Raw genomic sequence first — 16,425 nt, 5'->3', positions numbered from 1 at the left:
AATAAAGAGATGAAAAAGATAAAAGGATTATATTCTTCTTCTTCCGTAAGAAAACATGTGAAAGAGATGCAATGTAGGTTCTCTCTCTCTTCTTCATTTCCTTAATTTCTAGTTAGATATGATGTTATCTTGTGAGAGATAAAAATGTTCATCTCCTTATTTCCTTCAAGTTGAATATAAGAATGAAGATATTGAATGAGTTACGTTTAAACCCTAATATTGTCCATGAAAGTTCTAGTGATAATTTATGAGTTTAGATATTTTGATAGAATGAAGAGTGATGAGTATTTTATTATACCTCTAAGGTTGTACTTTCTTAATACAAGTAAAGAAATCAAGTTATGAGACAGGTAAATCTTAGAGGTTAGAGAAAAAAGGCAAGAGACTCCATGCTTCTCTAATTATTCATGTCATATCTTTGTGTTTTAAGGATGTTAGAGTATATTTAGTGACATTAGGTTGATTTAGTATAAAGAGTATTATGAAAGATCAAAAGGAAGAGGAGAAAGGTGATTCTTTCGAGGGAAATGTGTAAGATCTATAGTAAAGGTATTGGAAGTTTCCTTGAGGTGAGTACCCCTCGAACTCTAAATTTTTTCATGATTTTCATAATCTCAATAATTTGCATGTCATATATAAACACTCAATTTAAGGTTTAGGTAGTAATTCCTAAGAGCCTTATTTGATGATAAATTGATTAGGTAGAACTATTATGAGCATGCTTAGTTTAACTGTTACATGATGATTTCACTTTTGGAATTATGAGTTAGGAATCATATTTTCGATTGAAAATAGATTTCAGGTTGGAAATTAGATATCAGGTTAGAAATCAAATTTTAGGTTGGAACCTAGATTTCATGTTGGAAATCAAATTTCAGGGTGGAAAATAGATTTTAGGTTCAAAACCAGATTTCAGGTTGGAAATCAGATTTCAAGTTGGAAATCATATTTCAGGTTGCAAACCAGATTTCAGGTTAAGAACTAGATCTTTTAGGGTAAGTATGTTAGAGTTTATTGTGGGAACTATGTGACAAATTTAACTTGTGTAAGTATATGATAAATTCCCTGCTACAGATATATGTTAAATTTGACTGGTGTAAACCTGTTTAAGTTAGTGTTGGGATTACGTGCTACTCTTATTGATGTAATATATGACATCTCTTAATTGGTTATATGTCAAGAATAATACAAGATAAATGGATAATAATACTAGTTAAGAATAACAATGATTGAAGAACCCTCTATGTTGAAAGATTTAAAATACCCTATGGGTAGTAAATGTTTTATGGACTTTATAAATGAATAAAATATGTATTTTGTGATGCATAAATTATTTTCATGTTGCATGATTTGGTGCAAAATATTGGGAAGGCTAAGGCAAGTCGACTCACTCTTTATTACGATGATGCATGATGATATGGAGGCTTAAGGTAAGTTATCCTGATTATTCTTATTGATGGTTGATTATACTGAGGTGAGTGCATTGCATGCATTTTGATATTGTTATTGCCAAAGTAAACTAGTTAGAGGTTCTTGGTACAATGGCATGCCTAGAATTGAGTAGTTGCGTCTTGGTCTCTCGAGATTGTTAACCGTAGCAGAGAAACTCTGTGGTGGTGTTGACACTTCGATATGTTTGGACCTACGGATTCATAACACTTCAGTGCATTTGGACCATCGGGTTCGTCTAATATAGAGGATCAATTCCGCATTAGTATAACATTGGCCCACCTTATCTAGATAATATTTCATGATGATACATGTTCTTATTATTAATGATTATATGCATGATGATAGATGTGCTTATTATTAATGATTATATGCTTGATATACATGCGGTTGCTAATAATGATTATATACATGATATATATGCACCTTCTAATAATGGTTATATGCATGATATACATGCTCTTTCTAATAATGAATATATGCATGATATACATCCGCCTGGTAATAATGGTCATATGCATGATATACCTGTGCTTGATGTTGATGATTAAATGCATGATATACATGTGCTTGTTGCTAATGATTATATGCATGATATTCACGTGCTTGTGAATAATGATTATAAGCATGATCTTTTACCCATGTTGATGATAGAACTAAATACTTTATTCGGGATAAGACAATTGTTGGATAAATACATAATGAAGAAACTAATATGATGGAACTACTTCATTAAATTAAAGGAATATCCTAGATTGGACAATTACCATACCTACTACATAATGAAGTTAGAGTTACTAAGATTACAAATATGATAGGACGAGTAGGGTAATTTGATGAGAAAAGACATGATATCCTTTAAAACTTGGGGAAGTATAATGAACCTGACTTATAATGATAAGACTATGAGAATCATTGATTAATGGCTTAAGTTCATAAATGGCTAGCATGTTGACTTTATGTGACTCATGAAATGTAGTAGGGTCAATGTGTACTCATTGGACTTAATAGCTCACCCTTTTAATTATTACCTCTACAGGTTCAGGTTTTGAGGATCACAATGGGGCAACGATGTCATCAGAGGAGTCTCAGTGGAAGTACCAGAATACAACGATGAAGACTTAAGTGAGAATGTAAAGATTATGATTTTATTCGAGTTTGTTGCAATTTTTTTATTTAAGTATTTTGGTTTTCAAATAAAGGAGCTCCACATTTTATAAATGCTTATTTTTTTTATATTCCACATTATTGGATTTTAACTTTTAAGTAAATTGTATTTTTCTAAGTCTTGATTTGTAGGATCACTTTGGTGGTCCAATGTGACATCGTTGATTCGGATTTGATTTCCCAGTTCGGTTGGGGGTGTTAGATTTAACGGTGTCAAAGCTAGAGTTTAGTCGGTTCTAGGTTAACCTGGTCGATTCCTATATGCCCTCAAAGGTTTTAATTTGTATTCATAGACTGAGACTGATGTCATTCGTACATCATTGACTAGTAAGTTAATATGTTAGTTTGGTTCAAAACTTGATAAAAGTGGTATTTTTATATCAAAACGAGAAAATAGCAATTGAGTGCATAATGGAAACCTTGAAGCAGCAATAGTTGATTCCAAAGAGTAGGAGTTGATCTTGACATCTTTTTATGATCGATGTCGTGAATTAGAAATAGACATGTAAGTTCTTTCCCCAACCTAGGTTTTGAGTATCAGAGTGCAGAGCGAAGGTGAAGCTTCCACATCGGCGTGAAAATTATGAAGGATGAGTTTTAGGGTTCCCTATGGATCGCATCTAGTTAATCGAATTAGTATGAAAGGAAGTCGATTTTTAATCCCTTAAGTCGATGCTTATAAAGGTATGTTGATTAGTTGTATTTGTTATTAAGAGTTTATTCTCCAATATGACACCTATTAATAAAAGGGTCCTTGTCATATCTTAGAGGTCGGGCGTTATGATAAATTCTCTCATATTTTTTTAGATAAAATATTTCACTGTGATCTCGTCATGGTGATGGATGATTCCATTGATGACGTTTCCATAAGCTCTTAATTTCGAACGTTCAATTAGGAATTTCCTCATATTCAATGAGTGAAAGCCTTCTCACCATTGGCAATTTCTTACCCGCAATTCTGAAATGATGTTCGTAATCAATGCAATTGATCTTTTACTTGCTTTGACAAATGAATTCCATCTAGCCTTGTTAAATGAATACCTCTCATTTTCAAAAATAATATTACGTATTTGAATATCTCTTGGTGGTAAGTAGTCGTGTTCATTTGGGAAAAAATATAGATTGTGCTCTTACAAGAGTTGTTATTGTGGTGAGTTAAGTTTTTGTTAAAAGGGGCTCACTAGTCCGAGATTGGGTTACTTTAAATGTCTGAACGTTCATATTTATGAAAGTGAATTCTACAAATTATGTTGCAAGAATACCTCCGATGCCCTGTTGGATTCCTCGAACTCGAGTTTATACGAATTTGATGTATTTAGACAAGTTAGCCAAATTCTGATCTTATGTGATTTGATGAACTCTTTCTTCTGATCTTCAAGATGATCTTTCTTAACCAGTTTTTGATTAAGTTTGATGATAAAATTAGGCTTCAAAGCTATTTATCATATTCTTGTGAGAACCTATGATGTGACAACTCGTGGAAACTTTCAAAGAGAGAAATCATTCGATCCAAGATGATGATGGCTCAAGATTATTAAAACTCATGTTTATGAATTCGAGTTTTGTACCCTATAGGTTGTGAATTCTTTGAGTTATAAATTAAATTCACATCCATTTTATGTTGAGTCCTAGTTGATTTGAGTATGATAGGAACTCTATCTGCATTGGCACATGTGCCCTTGTTAAAATATTGTTCGGTCTGTGTTTGAATTGACATTCGATTGTGTCCTCATTGCTACCTCCATGGTATCCTTATTCAAAACTCGGATATCGATGAGCAAGTTGGAAGAGTGGTCTTTGTAAATCAAAGATCACATTTATCTCAGTCTAACAAATTCTAAGTAGAATCTACGATCCTTCGTAAATTCTTGAAATTTTGTCACGAACAAAAAAATACTTAGATTTCTCGTGACTCTATCGCTGTGATTCTTTGGTGATTCGCTTGATACTTGAATATATTTCACTTAACTATGAGTTCTTAAAAAGGGATACTCATTTTGTTCGATGACCTTATTGAAATGTGGGGTTTAGGAAAAAATTACTTTCAATTCGTAAATAGGACTGCTGCTCTCGAATATTATTAAATTCGATCGATGTGATGCGACTTATAGTGATGAGATAGAGTTATTAGCATTCAACATGATACCAATAAACTTTTAGTTCGTGTTGTGTGAAGGAAACTAATGATGTGAAATTACAACTATGTTTACGTTTATTCAAATCTGGTGCAAAATTCAAGGACGAATATTTTTTAGGGGTAGAGTTGTAACGGCCCAAAAATTCATTAAAGACTAAATTGGTAAATAAAAAAATTATTTCGATTAGAGGGGATCACCAGGTGAGTACATTTATTGTAATTATTTGAGATGAATAATATTCATACTGCTTCAAATTAGAATGTTTAAATTAATGTATGTTTTATAGTATTGACTATGCCATAACTAAAATGCATGAACGGATGCAATAAGGCATAAAAGGATGTCATAACTAAAATGCATGAACTGATACATTAAGGCATGAAAGGATTCCATAACTAAAATGCATACACAACATTAAGACATGAAAGGATGCCATAACTAAAATGCATGAACGAATGCATTAAGGCATGAAAGGATGCTATAACTAAAATGCATGAACGGGTGCATTAAGGCATGAAAGGATGCCATAACGAAAATGCATGAACGGATGCATTATGGCATGAAATGATGCTATAACTAAAAATGCATGAACGGATGCATAAAGGCATGAAAGGATGCCATAACTAAAATGCATGAACATATGTATTAAGGTCTAAAAAGAGGCCATAACTGAAATTTACAAATGGTTACTAAAGAAAAATGAAAAGAAAGAAAAGTATGTTGGACATACTAAGGATGTGTATGCTGATAGTATAAAAGAAGTTGGTTTCAATAAGAGGGACTTATCTAATCCTTTGGATGTTACGAATTAGTTTGAAATCAAATAACCATGAGATAATGATGTATACCTTAATGTTTGTTACAATATTATGTCTCACTAAGTAAATGCTTAACGTGTGTTATTTCCACGCGTAAGTAAAAGCAGAGATTAACTGAGTAAGGAGTGCAACTATAGCAGCGGTGATCATCAATTAAGGTTGACTCATCAGTGACACTAGGACAATCTAGTTTACTTTGGAAAAACTTATTTGGCATGTAATTAAAGAGTTAAAAATGCTCTAAATTTTAGTTAAGTCGAACTTTATAACAGATTTCAATCTATATTTTGCTTTATATAAAAATGTTATGTTTTCAGAAATAAGAAAAACAAAATTTTATGGATTTTCAAATGAGGAACTGTTTTAAAGGTGATGTGACATCTGTATCTCATGTACGGAAACGTATATGGGAGATGGGTGTTACACTTACAAGGGAGAAATGTAAGATCTTTAGTGAAGGTATTAGATGCTTGCTTGAGGTGAGTGCCCCTCAAACTCCAAATTGTTTCATGATTTTCATAATCACGATGTCTTGCATGTCTTACATGGACACTCGATTTAAGGTTTGGGTAGTAATTCCTAATAGCCTTATTTTGACGATAAATTGATTAGGTATAACTATTATGAGCAAGCTTAGTTTACCTTGTTATATTATGATTTCACGCTTAGAATTATATTTTAGGAACCATATTTCTGATTGAAAACTAATTTCAAGTTGGAAAATAGATTTCAGGTTAGAAAACAGATTTCATGTTGGAAAACAAATTTTTGGTTCAAAACCAGATATTAGGTTGGAAACTAGATTTCAGGTTGAAAATCATATTTTAGGTTGGAAACTAGATTAAAGTTTGGCCCACGTCATCTAGATAAATCCCTATTAGAGTTTACTTCAGGTGTCCTTGATAATATTTCATGATGATACATGCGCTTATTGTTAATGAATATATGCATGATATACACATGCTTGCTAATAATGATTATATACATGCTACACATGTGCCTGCTAATAATGATTATATGAATGATATACATATTGCTAATAATGATTATATGCATGATATACATTTTCCTGCTAATAATGGTCATATGCATGATATACCTACGCTTGACACTGATGATTACATGCATGGTATACATGTGCTTGTTCCTAATGATTATATAAATGATATTCATGTGCTTACGAATAATGATTATAAGCATGATTTTTACCCATGTTGATGATAGAACTAAATACATTATTCGAGATAAGACAATTGTCAGATAAATACATGATGAAGAGTCTAATATGATTGAACTACTTCATTGAATTAGATGAATATCCTAGGTCGGATAATTATTATTCCTACTGCATAATGAACTTAGAGTTACAAAGATCATGAATATGATAAGACGGGTAAGGTAATTTGATAAGAAAAGACATGGTATCCTTTAGACATTGGGTGTAACAACTTAATCCGATACGACACACAATCGATCTATTAGAACATCACAGGGACCATTAGAGCGGTAACCCAAAAAAATTTCTTTTAAAATTGTCCATAATATAATAATAACAACAATTTAAAAGCATGAAACCAAACAAAAGATATAGTAGTTTACAATGTTGGGGAGCTCCCAAAATAAATGTATTAAATAGAATAGTTGAGTATTTAAAAAAGTATTACTTATGTATAAGAGGTCTATGGATAATACTAGCCCCTAAACAAAAGACTCAAGACATACTGTAAGTTTCTCGATTGTCTGAAACGTCTATAACACGATCAACTCCTCGAATGCTCCACCTAAAGGCCTACGAACGAAAACACAATTGAACGTTGAGCTCACTAGCCTAGTGCCACACTGACAATAATGCCATACTAAAAGTGTTCATAAATGCTCATCCTAGCTTAAAAGATAACTAAAGTGAGTATGCATGCATACTCACGCTATGGCTAGGGTAGACATCATGGTACGACTAAGGGATTACTGCATCTCAGAGCTCACGTACACCTCTAGTCTACAAGGGATGTGAACCCATAATTTCTACATCGGATTCGACACCCAACTAACTTATCATTTATGAGTATTGAGTACTTGTGTCATAGTTAGTCTTAAGTGCCTTGTGCACTACCTAAGGATATCCAAACAATCTATACTTCGTAACTAACATCATTTACTAATCTAACTCGAGTGTCCTTTTCGTTTTCCTGAGCATCAAATAAGGATAGCATTATCTCATCCTAATTAATGTTGTTTCTAGTTGTACTTTGTTCATAATTAACGGTTCTCACTTGTAGTCTTGTCCGGGTGTATATATATATAGGCGTTCTTGGGTCCCTCACATCAAATTCCCTTAAAATTTATGCTATTTGCCTAAATTTTGATCATTGGTATCGATACCAACCTTCTCGTATCGATACTCCTACTTTAGTATCGATGTCGACCCTCTTGTATTGATACTACTACTTTAGTATCGATACCCTATGAGAGTATCGATGCCAAAAAATGTTCACTGGAATATCGATCCCGATACTAAGCCCATGGGTCTTGAGACTGTGACCTCAGCATCGATACTCCATAAAGGAGTATTGATACTCCTGTTTTGAAAAAAACCTTTTTCTTTCAAGAACTAAAGGGAACAATCGATATTGTTCTTCTAATACCAATACTCGGGTCCATAAATGCCCTACTAAATGTCTCTTTAACACTCTAAATACTCCATTGAGGTCCCCCAAGTATTGTTAAAGTCTTATGTGAGTCACGAGGAACATAAAGAAAGCTTGAAATTATACTAAAACATCAAAATTTGTAATCTACCATGAAAATTAATACAAACTTTACCACTTCACTTAAAAGATAAAGATGCATTTCTATTAACTACTAATGTTATGTTAGAGTTGTAAATGTGTTACCTGAGTTCCCTAGCTGCTAGAAACTCTCTCAAATCATTCAAGAAGTAACTTCTCCTTGCCTTTAGTTTTTCAGCACTCACAAACTTCTTTCTCTAAACAAGTCAAGATAAATGAATTACTAACTCATTTAAAAGCTTGGGTTTGAATTAATGATACTTCCTACAACTCAAATTCCCTAAAAATGAGTTAGAGAACCCTTGAACTCTTAAACACCTCAAAAACCATTTTATGAAACTATGACCAAAACTTACATTTAGGGGCTCAAATCGAAGCTTGGAAGATGAGATTATGATTCTTACCTTAGTAATTTCAAACGATGTTTAAAATTCTTAAAATTTCCAACTTTGCTTGGCTTGGAGATGAAGGAGGAAGATGAAGAGTAGAGAAAATGAGACAACCAATGGGGGTGCAAAAGAGGATGGAGGTTCAGACATGATATCATCTTGAAATTAAGGGAATTCAACTTTTGTTTTGAAAATGGGTCGAATGCTTATTTAGTCCTCCAACTTTCATGCCAAGGTTAAAAATATCCGTTTTCAATTCATATTGGACTTAAACCAAGCCCAAAACCACTCAAATTTTTGCCAAGGCCTCCTATAAGTTAAATTATTTATTTTAAGGCCCTAATGGTTAAGCCCAAAACTCCTAACCTAGGATTTGAGGTGTTACATTGGGTAAGTAAATGTACCGGCTGATAATGATATGACTATGAGAATCATTGATTAATGGCTTAAGTTCATAAATGCTAGCATGTTGACTTTATGAGACTCCTGAAATATAGTAGGGTCGATGTGTACTCAATGGCTTAATAGTTCACCCTTTTAATTATTATCTCTATAGGTCCAGTTTTTGAGGATCCAATGGGACAACGATGTCATCAGAGGAGTTTTTGTGGGAGTACCAAACTACAACGATGAAGACTTTAGTGGATATGTAGAGATTATGATTTTATTTGAGTCTATTGTAAATTGTTTATTTAGGTATTTTGGTTTTCAAATAAAGGATCTGTTGAGTTAATCGATTGACGGATTTGGCCAAGAGGGGGTGAATTGGCAATTAAAAATTTGGTGGAAGCTTTTGCAGAAAATTGAAAGTAATTGAACAGCGATTTAGAGTGGTTCGACTTTCTCAATCAAAGTCTACATCCACTACCTTAGCTATCCACACTAAGGATTTTCCAACAAATTCACTAATTTGTTCTTTCTTTTGAGGCCAAAGAGATAACCTTACAACACCCTCAAGAATATACCCCAATTCTTGAGAACACTCTTTCCCAAAGAGAAGATTACAAATTTGCAAACTTACAAGGAAAACCTCACAAGGTAAGATGTTTGCACAATTCTAGAACAAGAAAAGAACACTCAAAGATAATTACAAATGAGCACAAATGGTGTTCTTGAAAGCAAAATGAATATTGAAAGGAAAATTGGCTTGATTTGCACAAACTTGGTGTTTGATGCTTTCTCTCTTGTTTCTCTATGATTTCTTGTTGATCAAGGGCTTCAGAACTTGTTTAAATACACCTTGATTCACTTATGAACGTTAGGGATGATTAGTGAAGATCATATAGCCGTTTTAGTGAGAAAACAATTAATAAAACAACTTGGAGCGTGGGGGAAATCGGTTCCCCCTCATAGGGAATCGGTTCCCTAAGTGTAAAATTCAAATATTTCGACCGTTGAACAGGGGGGGAATCGGTACCCCCTATGGGGGAATCAGTTCCCTCCGAGCATTCTGGAATTTTTGGCTTTGAAATGGTTCGAAATACTTTGAAAGATTATTTTGAAATTGTTTTAAGATTAAAACTTAATTTTACACTTAAGTAAGGATTAAAAATGATTTTTGAAATATTTGGAGTAATGTTTTGATATTTAAATAATTATATCGAATATACTTAGAAAATCATTTGGAAAATCTTAAAATTCATTTAACTTAATTTGTTATATCGAAATATCAAAATGTTTTCAACAATCTCCCCCTTTTTGATATAACAAAACATTTTAGTAATTTTAAGATTTTGAAATTACTCCCCCTTACTTTAACACTTCTCCCATTTATCATTTTTAAACCCCTTACTTTAACACTTCTCCCATTTATCATTTTTAAAAACACACACTTCTCCCCCTTTTTGTTAAATCAAAAAGATTCAAAGAAACGTGAAAATCATTTAGCCAATTGATTAGGTATATGAATGCATAAGCTGCTAAGATCACAATCAAGAGAAACGTTAGCCATTAGTTCCATAATCAATATTCATAAACAATGTGATATGGCAAAATTGGTCATATTGCTAATAATGATGTAAATGATGCAATAATGAATAAATCACACCAAACATATAAGTTCACACCATCCATAAATCCAAACAATTTCACAATCCACAAATTCAAACATTCCAAAATATTCAAAATGTTAAAACAATAAGTTTGGAGTTCAAAGCAAAATATAGAATCAAACATTCGTAGGAGGATCGGGAGGAGGAAAACGAGCTCGCATAGCGGCCATCTCGTTTGAGAGTGCATCAATACGTTCATTCATTGAAGCATTGTTTGTGCGCATCACTCGGAGAATCTCTAATTGTTGAGCTCCTATTGTGGATAAATGGGACTCTATAGAAGTAAAGCGCGAATCCATAGTCGCATATCGGAAATCAAATGTCTCCATAAAGGATTGAAAATATGGAGGCATTTGAGTCGATTGTTGTGCGTGCTCCTCGGGTTGCTCAGGCTCATCTTCGGCTTCATCGATATCCCTCATTAATTGTTCAAACTCTGGATCTTCGTCAGCTTCGAGTGGAGCTTGTGAAGAACTAGCTCCCGGAGTAGTTGCAGAAGATCGAACCTATTCACTGTTTCTTTATTTTTGACCAATCCTGCTCTTATTAAAGAAAGAAGATTGATTTGTTTCTTAAGAGGAAAGGAGGCATCTAGACCAACTCAAAGCTCGGCTTTAGAAAAGAGATTACTAAGGATACAACCGTAAACTAGTGAAGAACAGAGTTTCTTATTTGGCACTAGGTTAACGGTTTCAACAATCTCAGCAAAGATAATCTCGGAAAGGTTTATTTTTATATTGTGTTCAAAACAATGCAACCACCAAAGATCTAAAGCTCTGAGAGTAGAATAATGACCCCCGGATGGTCGAAACCACCAAGTGATCATGAGATGAAGAAAATGCTCATGAAGATCTAGAACACTTGCACTATCATTTCATTTATATCGTGAGCCTAAAACTTGTTTTTCATTTGATAAACCTTCATTATCCAAGCCTAAGGCATTGGCTATGTAAGCCGGATCAAGATGGAAATATTGACCTAGGAGGTAGGAACGTACTCCTATGGTTTTGGTTTTGTCATGATTTTTGATACAAACGGCATTACAATAGAAGATACGAACAAGTTGATGATAGACAACGGGTTCAAGTTCGAAAAGTTTATCAAATTTCCATTCGTGCAAGATAGGGAGATATTTAAAGTTAATAGCAACCATAGCTTGAAGAGATGGGATACGTTCTTCCCTAATCTTATACGAGTCAAAATATTGGTAAAACCAATAACGATAATCTTTAGGACCCGGTTGATTGAAACAAGAATTTTGGATAGTCAAGTTAGGATCAAGATTTGGAATAGGATTTTGAGGAATAGGAGGGGGATTTGGAGGTGGATTTGGTTGACTACTAGAACGACTAGATGAAGACCTAGCACGTTTAGGATTGGACATTGTAAAGGAAATCGGAATAGATTGGATAACCTGCAATTTTAAAAACAAATGTATGCAATTCAATTAATCCCAAAACTCAATTGAGTCCTCAATATTTCAAGGTTCGCTAAATCAATCCTATTGGGCAAAGTTTTTGATTTTTTTTGACAAATATGGTTTTGAGAAACAATATATATATATAGTTTTCATAACAACATAATTTAATCAAAACAGAATAATTTGAAAATTAACATTTTTTTTTAATTTCGAAAATTTTAAAATTTTGTAAAATTCTTGTGTTTTTGATGAAATTAGTTGTAACATCTAGTTTCTAATCATTAAACAATCAATGCCCGATCACTATTTCAACCTAGAACTAATTAAAACTAATCCTATGTTCAAAATCAATGAAATAGAGAGTTTAGAAAAATTTACCTTGAAAGATGAAGATTGAGGGGATTTAGATGTTGTTTGCACGATTTTAATGATTTCAACAGGTTTAGAAGATGATATTTGATTCGAATTCTGATTAATATCGTTGATTTGAGGCAAGAATGGAGATTTGAGAAAAGTTGAGAGAGAAAGGCGAAAGAGGGTTTGAGTATTTTGGGGTTTTGGGTGTTCTGCCCGATTTAACAGAACCCCAGGGGGGTATCGATTCCCCTGTGGGGGGAATCGGTTCCCCTTCAAAGGGGGAATCGGTTACCTCATGAGGGGGGATCGATTCCTTCTGCACCAAAATGCTAAAATCTAATTTTTAAGCACACAAAATGCTAAATTAATCTTCTCTAGTGGTATAGGCAACTCATATATTGAAAAATAATTATGTTCAAACAATTAAATTAATCTTTAATCGATATTTGAACATAAAATTATTTTTTCATCAAGAATCATAAACTCCCCCTAACCAATAGCAATGAATGCAATCAAAAATTACTATTATGAGCATTTTTCAGTATTTATTAAAAGTGCTGAATTATTTTAAACACTAAGTGAAGATAGGTCAGTTAAACCTAATTCTCTCCCAAGTGTCCAAAACCTTTCCTTATCTAAGGGTTTTGTAAAAATATCCGCTAATTGATGCAAAATATCAACAAATTCTAGAACTACATCTTCCTTAGTGACATGGTCTCTAATGAAGTGATGTCTAATTTCAATGTGTTTAGTTCTAGAGTGTTGGATGGGATTTTTAGTGAGACAAATAGCACTAGTATTGTCACACTTGATAGGAATAGTACCTAATTCAATTCCATAATCAAAAAGTTGTTGTTTCATCCATAAAACTTGTGCACAACAACTACCGGCTGAAATATATTCCGCTTCAGTGGTAGATAATGCAACACAATTTTGTTTCTTTGAAAACCAAGAAATCAGCATATTTCCAAGGAATTGGCAAGTACCGGAGGTGCTTTTCCTATCTAATTTACATCCTCCATAATCTGCATCAGAGAAGGCATGCAAGCTAAAACTAGAGTCTCTAGGATACCAAAGTCCTAAACTAGGAGTGTCCTTAAGGTATCTAAAGATTCTCTTAACATCTAGTAAATGTGATTCCTTAGGACATGATTGAAATCTAGCACATAAGCAAACACTAAATATAATGTCCGATCTACTTGCAGTTAGATAAAGCAAAGAGCCAATCATTGACCTATATAATTTAACATCTACATATTTACCTCCTTCATCTAAGTCAAGCTTTGTTGAAGAGCTCATTGGAGTGTCATGAGGTTTCCCATTTTCCAGTCCAAATTTCTTGAGCATATCTTTGACGTACTTAGCTTGATTAATGAAGATGCCATATTTTCTTTGCTTGATTTGGAGTCCCAAGAAAAATGAGAGCTCCCCCATCATGCTCATCTCAAACTCACTTTGCATTAGCTTAGAAAATTCTTGCCAAAGAACATCATTAGTAGAACCAAATATTATATCATCAACATAAATTTGAACTACTAATAAATCTTTATCTTTATGCTTTAAAAACAATGTAGTGTCAACCTTTCCTTTTGAAAAACCTTTTTTTAATTAAAAAATTTGACAATCTTTCATACCGAACTCTAGGAGCTTGTTTTAAACCATAAAGAGCTTTTGTCAATTTAAGAACATGATCTGGAAATTTTGAATCTTCAAAACCTGGAGGTTGTTCCACATACACTTCTTCTTTTATAAAACCATTTAAAAATGCACTTTTAACATCTATTTGATATAATTTAAATTCATGAAAACATGCAAATGCTAATAACATTCTAATTGCTTCCATCCTAGCTACGGGAGCGTATGTTTCTTCATAGTCTATGCCCTCTTCTTGAGTATACCCTTGAGCAACAAGTCTAGCCTTGTGTCTCACTATATTACCACTCTCATCATGCTTATTCCTAAATACCCATCTAGTACCTACAGTAGATTTATTACTAGGCATTTCAACTAATGTCCATACTTTACTTCTCTCAAATTGATTTAACTCATCTTGCATAGCCATAATCCAATGTTCATCATTTAATGCTTCTTTAATATTCTTAGGCTCTATGCATGAAATAAATGCAACATAATTACAAATATTTCTAAGAGAAGATCGAGTTGTTACCCCTTTGGATGGATCACTTATAATCTCACCACCCTTGACATAGTTGTACTCTCTTGGATAAGATACTTCCCTTTCTTCAATGGTTGGATTCTCAAGAGGATCATGAGTTTCCTCATTCTTCGTTTCTTCCTTTGATGATGGTTCTCCAACTTCATGTCTAACATCATTTGTATTTATAACACCTACATCATCATTCACACAAGAATCCTTCCTTGGAAGGGGATTATCATCGAAAACAACATGTATAGACTCTTCTACAACTAAAGTTCTTTTATTAAATACTCGATAAACTTTAGAATTTAAGGAGTAACCCAGAAAAATTCCTTCATCACTTTTAGCATCAAATTTGCCAAGGTTTTCTTTACCATTGTTTAAAGCAAAACATTTACATCCAAAAGGATGAAAATAGCTAATGTTAGGCTTTTTATTTTTGAAAATTTCATATGGAGTTTTCTTTAAAATTGGCCTAATCATTACTCGATTAACAACATAACAAGCAGTATTTGTGGCTTCCGCCCAAAAATATTTTGGCAAATTATTTTCACAAAGCATGGTTCTAGCCATTTCTTCTAAAGTTCGATTTTTCCTCTCAAAAACTCCATTTCGTTGAGGGGTTCTAGGTATTGAAAAATTATGACTAATACCATTAGAATTACAAAATTCAATAAATCCAAGATTTTTAAATTCAGTGCCATGATCACTCCTAACACTAGTTATAGAGTAACCTTTTCATTTTGGATTATTTTTGAAAATGTGATGAACTATTCTAATGCTTCATCTTTAGTACTTAAAAATAGAACTCAAGTATATCTAGAATAGTCATATACCAAGACAAATGCATATTGTTTTCCACCCAAGCTAGTAGTCCTAGTTGGCCCAAAAAGATCTACATGGATCAATTGTAATACTCTACTAGTTGATACGTCATTAATGGATTTAAAAGAAACACGCTTTTGTTTTCCTTTAGCACAAGCATCACAGATTTTATCATTATCAAATTTAAGCTTAGGCAACCCTCGAACTAAATCACCTTGAATTAGCCGTTGCAAAACACTCATACTAGCATGTCCTAGTCTCCTATGCCATAACCAACTATCATGTTCATCCTTAGCAACTAGGCATAAATTAGTCATATCAAACATGCATAATCAGATTAGATGCAATGTCAATGACTTTACAACCATTAATTTCAAATAAGACATTGAATCCTTTATTGCATAATTGACTAATACTTAATAGATTATGCTTTAATCCATTCACATATAAAACATTTTTTAATTTGTAAGGAAGAGGTATTACCTATTGTACCAATACCTTCAATGTGACCTTTTGAATTGTCTCCAAAAGTCACTTCTCCTCCATTTTTGGCGTTAAGCTCAATGAACTGGCTTTTGTCTCCGGTCATGTGTCTTGAGCATCCACTATCAAGGTACCATGAATTTGAATTTGTTTCCCGTGCCTTGTAGCAATGCTCATTTCCCTACAAACATAGATTAATTTTTGATTTTTGGTACCCAAATTCTTTTGGGTCCATATTCATTAGTTTCCAAAATCCTAGTCCCCTTAGGTATCCATTTGTGTAGGATATTTTTATCTTTAGTAGTAATGAGTTCTTTAGGAACCCACATACTTCTAACGATTTTTCCATTAGAGGTTCTTTGGGGACCTCTATGATTGTAGTTT

The 16,425-nt window shown here is 33.2% G+C and overlaps 1 long non-coding RNA gene across 1 annotated transcript; it reads left to right on the top strand.

The window, feature by feature from the left end:
- Positions 1-2,741, top strand: LOC120146079. Its single transcript, XR_005518182.1, has 3 exons — positions 1-73; positions 1,372-1,430; positions 2,489-2,741. It is a non-coding gene; the product is annotated as an uncharacterized LOC120146079 (long non-coding RNA).
- Positions 2,742-16,425: the final 13,684 nt, after the last annotated feature.

This window comes from Hibiscus syriacus, unplaced genomic scaffold (genome assembly GCF_006381635.1).
Source record: "Hibiscus syriacus cultivar Baekdansim isolate YM2019G1 unplaced genomic scaffold, ASM638163v2 tig00002511_pilon, whole genome shotgun sequence".
Taxonomy (NCBI): Eukaryota; Viridiplantae; Streptophyta; class Magnoliopsida; order Malvales; family Malvaceae; genus Hibiscus; species Hibiscus syriacus.
Note: the sequence above shows the minus strand (reverse complement) of the source record. Positions and strands in the feature narration are given on the sequence as shown.